Source organism: Triticum dicoccoides, chromosome 5B (genome assembly GCF_002162155.2).
Source record: "Triticum dicoccoides isolate Atlit2015 ecotype Zavitan chromosome 5B, WEW_v2.0, whole genome shotgun sequence".
In the NCBI taxonomy this organism is placed as follows: Eukaryota; Viridiplantae; Streptophyta; class Magnoliopsida; order Poales; family Poaceae; genus Triticum; species Triticum dicoccoides.
The window spans coordinates 130869905-130876510 of record NC_041389.1 but is presented as its reverse complement, the minus strand read 5'-3'; positions in this window follow the sequence as shown (position 1 = coordinate 130876510).

The following is a 6606-nucleotide window of genomic DNA, read 5'->3' as shown; positions in this document are numbered from 1 at the left end:
CCACCATGTGGGGTTTTTTTAGGAGCAGTGACATCTTGCACGGTCATGATAGTAAGGCATGTCAGAGAGTACCATGTTAGTTATGTCGGCAACAACGTTGGTACCAAGGGCGAGGGACGAAGAGAACCATTTTCCTGCTCGTTGAACGAGGCGGACCAGTAGGCAAAGTTCTCGTCCATCGGTGGTTACCGGAATGTCATCAACAAAAGTAACAGGGTCACACCAGACAGGAAGGTACACCGAGGTGTTTACCTAAGCAGGGGATTACCACTGCTCGATTAAGTAGTTTACAATAAAGTTTGAACAAAACAACGGGAAGGAAAATGTGCTTAAACACGTATATCATGGGTATATCCTTCCCAAGGACAAGCAGAGCATGATATCCATGACAGGATATTATGTAGAAAACTCCTTAGGTAGGGGAGAGAAATTTCATGACATTACCCATACAACGGTGCTTGGATAATTGAGCAAGAAACATTTAGCATTGGGCTTCAAATGTTCTTATTGAAAATCGGAGTACCACAGGCATGCTTCGAGATAGCATTGACATGGTCATTAGGTGAAGATCAGACTTTGGAAACACAAAGGATCCATCAGGAACAACTTATAGAATAAGTCTTCCAATTTCCTCACGGAAGAATGACTAACACTGCTAAAAGGAAGAACTATAACAATAGGCCCTCCGGGCAGGTGTGTTAGGATGACATCACCTTATCGGGTTAAAGACCAATGAATATGTTCAAACCATCACATCTGACCAAGGTTCAGGTATGATTGGTGTCAGGATACCTCAGGCTCAGGATGCCTGAGAAGAAAGGTGCAACACAAATTGATGGGATAACACTGTAAGATTCTCGGGAAATGAACCATGAAGTGATTTCCGTTAACAAGAGTTCATCATTATCCCCAGGAGAGGACAAGGAGGTGGATGATGAACTCAACGACAATTCTTCGAGATTTCCAAAAGATGGATTTCCACAATTAAGTGAACAAGGAGATAACATTTGTCAGATCAAATGATATAAGGAAGTAAGCTCGAGGAAAACATACACAATTAAACGTTGGTTGAAAGGTGCACCCCAAATATGGGTTGGGTTGCACGACCAATGTCAGAATGGTGATTCAATAATCAACAGTCTAAGAATGAACGACCGACCATTAACTTCAAAGCAATAGGGTTGCTAGAAGTTTTGGGATTACACATCACAGTCTATTTGTCGGTGTTTAGAAATAACACGGTGACCAGGAAAAGAATGGTGATGGTGATAAGTATCACTTGTATCAAGAATTCTCCAGAGGTGGTGAAATTCTCACAACATTGAGGACATAAGAGATGTTAATGTTCCAAGGTAAAGAAGAACATTTACTGGATAACAAGGAACTCAAGGTATAACACCAAACACGAACAAGCTTGTGTTGGTGGGAAGGCAATAAAGTGGTCAATGATAACACAAATCATCAAGGGCAAGGATGGTATTTCTCATCATGAACTCAATTGATATCCTGGAAGAGCTCAGAACGGTCATGATGATCACGACACATTTGTCGAGAGATTCCATGAAGACGTAATCAATCAGCGACGACATTAAGTCAAAGGAATGAGGTAGCGGAAGGTTATTGGAACCATGGGTAGGACACAAACTTGAAACCAAGCTTGTTGTTCAAGGCGAAATTATATGACGATGAGGACCAACGTAAGGTTAGTTCATCGTCGAAAATTGTGCTCCGAGAAGAAGGACCGGGTAGCACAGTTAAAATCATCACGACAATGATATAGCCAAACAGGCTAGGAATGGCGTGATCGGGTACAAACTCGTATTTATAGAAGCTTACTAAAGAGTTGTTGAACCGTAGTGCGGACTCGGTTCAGTTATCGGTGTCTTTGAGTGTATAATAACTCAGAGCCCGCGAAAAATTGGAATCAGTGGGAAGGTAGCACTTGATGAAGAACTCCTAAGAAGTTATGCAGTTCCATGATAATCTCGAGATACCAGGGGGGTAATACTCGACACAAGATCAAAGTAAAGGTTGGACTGGTGTATTGATCCATAGGAGACAATTGTTTTAACTTGTCCGAGAAATGAGATCAAAGAAGAACAATCATGGTCGGAACGACGGTTGCAAGGGATCAATTCACAGATACCATATGTTAGTTATCAAGGAAATAGTTATTGTTACAAGAAGCTTCCATGATAGGATATACATCGCGTCCATGGGCATGAACACAAAGTTCAAGGTCGACTCCCACTTCTCCAATGCATACCCTTTCATTCACTTCTCGCTTTCGATGAAGTTATAGCGTTGAAATTTTATCTGGCAAAATACCAGAAGAGTATGAATCGTGAAAACCTTCGGGTTCACACGGTTTAGAGAGGGCATATGTTCATCCCACAGGGGCTTCTTAGAAACATATACCACAATCTTTAGGAGTAATTAACTCAAACTCGATGGCAGATCTTGGTTGAGAAAAGCAGAGGATACAATTTACCAAAGGCATTATGTATCCGAGGAAAGGCTCACAAGGTGATCAAATGTGAAGGACACTGTCGGATAACAATCCAACAAAGGACTCGATGGTCCACAAAGGTCTGATACGAGTATCGGTACTCAACTAGAGGAAGAAGAATGCAAGGAGATCAGATTATAGAAACAACTGACTAACTCAATTGTCAAATGCAAAGGAATTATGATTTCCAGATCAAGGGATCAAAAGCAATGCTCTGATTAGGGATGGATAAGTTGAATAGCCTTAGGGTACAATCAACAACAATTGGATTGGTCGAGAACCAATTCCAGTTAAAAGAATGGAAGCTCAGCCGGAAAGGTAATTTATAAGGATCAATGATGATTGCGTGTATTCGCAACATATTGAGTCAACAGACTCAAAATGATAATGACAAGGAATGTCAATAAGATTTCTATACTTATGGGGTTAATCATAATGAAAGCAAACAAGAAATTCCAGAGCAATAGGTTGCTGAGGATTTTCGGAATATCGGGTGGTATTTCGAAGACTTTTGTGTAACACATGAACAACTAGGGGATGAGCGGATACTCGATAAGTGCGAGAATTTATTTGAAGGGGGTATTCATGTGGCAAAGAACTGCTAGGCAGTAGGCACAAAGTATTCTCGGAACAATAGAGAAAACTTCGGGGTATCTTGTAATAACAAGATCAATGGGGGATGATCATATGAATGGAAAGTGTAAGTAGTTATCCATACGGATTTATCGGTGGTCAGGAATAGCAAAAGTGATGGGCACAAAGTCTCGAGAGAACATCAGAGAGTATCTTCGGAATCTTCTGATGTAGCAGGCGATCCTCTGCAGTAAGGGGCTCTCCGGGTGGATGCGATCACGAGATCCTAATCTTAGAGTTAGCAAATTCATTTAACCCGAATAGTAGAGAGATCAGAGTCCCAGAGTATAGGTCGAGGAGTAAAAGATCCTACTACCACCCGATGGCGACGTGGGCCCATGGGCCACACAGCCATGTTAGTAAAAGTTTTTCAACGACTAGACTCGACTTCGGCCAAGGAGTTGGAAAGGGGGATTCCTACAGGCAGTCCGCTCTGATACCAACTTGTGACGCCCCCGATTCAATCGTACACTAATCATGCACGCAAACGTGTACGATCAAGATCAGGGACTCACGGGAAGATATCACAACACAACTCTAAAACATAAATAAGTCATACAAGCATCATAATACAAGCCAGGGGCCACGAGGGCTCGAATACAAGTGCTCGATCATAGACAAGTCAGCGGAAGCAACAATATCTGAGAACAGACATAAGTTAAACAAGTTGCCATAAGATGGCTAGCACAAACTGGGCTACAGATCGAAAGAGGCGCATGCCTCCTGCCTGGGATCCTCCTAACTACTCCTGGACGTCGCCAGCGGGCAGCACGTAGTAGCAGGCACCTCCGGTGTAGTATGGGTCATTGTCGACGGTGGCGTCTGGCTCCAGGGCTCCAGCATCTGGTTGCGACAACCAGGTAGAAGGGAAAGGGGAAAAGGGGGAGAAAAGCAACCGTGAGTACTCATCCAAAGTACTCGCAAGCAAGGAGCTACACTACATATGCATGGGTATATGTGTAAGGAGGCCATATCAGTGGACTGAACTGCAGAATGCCAGAATAAGAGGGGGATAACTAATCCTGTCGAAGACTACGCTTCTCGCAGCCACCGTCCTGCATCAAGTAGAAGAGAGTCGATTGAAGTCCTCCAAGTAGCATCTCCAAGTAGCATCTCCAAATAGCATCTCCAAATAGCATAATCCTACCCGGCGATCCCCTCCTCATATCCCTGAGGTAGAGCGACCACCGGTTGTATCTGGCACTTGGAAGGGTGTGTTTTATTAAGTATCCGGTTCTAGTTGTCATAAGGTCAAGGTACAACTCCAAGTCGTCCTGTTACCGAAGATCACGGCTATTCGAATAGATTAACTTCCCTGCAGGGGTGCACCACATAGCCCAACACGCTCGATCCCATTTGGCCGGACACACTTTCCTGGGTCATGCCCGGACGCGGAAGATCAACACGTCGCAGCCCCACCTAGGCTCAACGGAGAGGCCAGCACGCCGGTCTAAACCTAAGCGCGCAGGGTCTGGGCCCATCGCCCTGAGCACACCTGCACGTTGCGTACGCGGCCGGTGAGCAGACCTAGCAACCTCCATTACAAAGGAAGTTGCGTTAACGCAGTCCAACCCGGCGCGCGCCGCTCAGTCGCTGACGTCACGAAGTGCTTCGGCTGATACCACGACGTCGGGATACCCATAACTACTCCCACGTAGATGGTTAGTGCGTATAGGCTCGTAGCCAGACTCAGATCAAATACCAAGATCTCGTTAAGCGTGTTAAGTATCCGCGAACGCCGAACAGGACCAGGCCCACCTGTCTCCTAGGTGGTCTCAACCTGCCCTGCCGCTCCGCCACAAAGTAACAGTCGGGGGCCGTCGGGAACCCAGGCCCACCTCTACCGGGATGGAGCCACCTGCCCCTTCAGCCCCCACCTCCGAACAGTATCACAGGTAATGTAACTGTGTAAAGTATATAGTATATGCCCGTGATCACCTCCCGAAGTGATCACGGCCCAGTAGTATAGCATGGCAGACGGACAAGAGTGTAGGGTCACTAATGGAACACTAGCATCCTATACTAAGCATTTAGGATTGCGGGTAAGGTATCAATGACTGTAGCAACAATGACAGGCTATGCATCAGAATAGGATTAACGGAAAGCAGTAACATGCTACACTACTCTAATGCAAGCAGTATAGAGAAGAGTAGGCGATATCTGGTGATCAAAGGGGGGGCTTGCCTGGTTGCTCTGGCAAGAGAGAGGGGTCGTCAACTCCGTAGTCGAACTGGGCAGCAGCAGCGTCGGTCTCGTAGTCTACCGGAGATAAGAGGGGGAAGAAACAATGAATACAATGCAAACATAAACACGACGATGCGTGACGCGACAATGAGCGGTGTTAGGTGTGCCCTAACGTGGTATGAGGTGGTACCGATTAAGGGGGGAAACATCCGGGAAAGTATTCCCCGTGTTTCGCGTTTTCGGGCACAGGAGCCGGAGGGGGAAAGTTGCGGGTTCGATAGGTTAGGGGTGTGTGGCGGACGAACGGACTGCGCATCCGGATTCGTCTTGTCGTTCTGAGCAACTTTCATGTTGAAAATATTTTAATCCGAGTTACGGATTAAAAGATATGATTTTCTAAAGATTTTATTAATTTCTGGAATTTAACTAATTAATTAATTAATTCAAAAAAAATGGATTTATGACATCAGCATGATGTCATGCTGACGTCAGCAGTCATCAGGGTTGACTTGGTCAACCTGACATGTGGGTCCCGTTCGTCATACTCTGTTAGTTAATTAACAGTAGTTAATTAGGTTAATTAGCCATTAGGTTAATTAATCAGGATTAATTAAATTAATTATTTACTTAATTAATTAATTAATATTTTAATTATTATTATTTTTTTAACGTTCTGGGGTGGGACCCTGTGGTCAGTGGCACTGAGTGCCCAGTCAGCATTGTTGACCACGGTCAACGTGGTCAACCGAGTCCAGGGGGGCCACGGGCAGCGACCCAGAGGCAGGCCACGTCGGTGCCAGGTCAGCGCCGGCGCCGGAGCAACGCCGGCGAGGCCATCCGCGGCGGCCGAACGCCGGAGATGGCCGGAATCGCGCTATGGCGCGCCATTCGAGCCCTGTTCGGGCGCGTTCGAAGGGTGGGGCTGGGCCGCATCCAACCGTGATGGTGGCGCGGGCCGTAATGGCCGGAATCTTCGCCGGCGGCGAGTGGAGGCGGTGGTGGCGTTCGGGAGGTTGCGGGAACGGGGCTACGGGGCGTAGGGGGCGTGGCCAAGGACGGGGCGAGAGGGAGGCGCGGGGTGCGGCAGTGCGCAACCCGGCGTGGCGGCGACGGCGGCCCTCGGGCGCGGGCGTGCTCGACGGGGCCGTGGCTCGGTGGGGGCGATAAGGGGCGCGGCCGGCACGCGGCTACCCGAGCGGTGCCGAGGCGAGGAGGAGCTCCATGTGGGAGGTCCGGCGAGGGAGGGGAGGCCGAAGCACGGGGCGAGGGAGAGAGAGGAG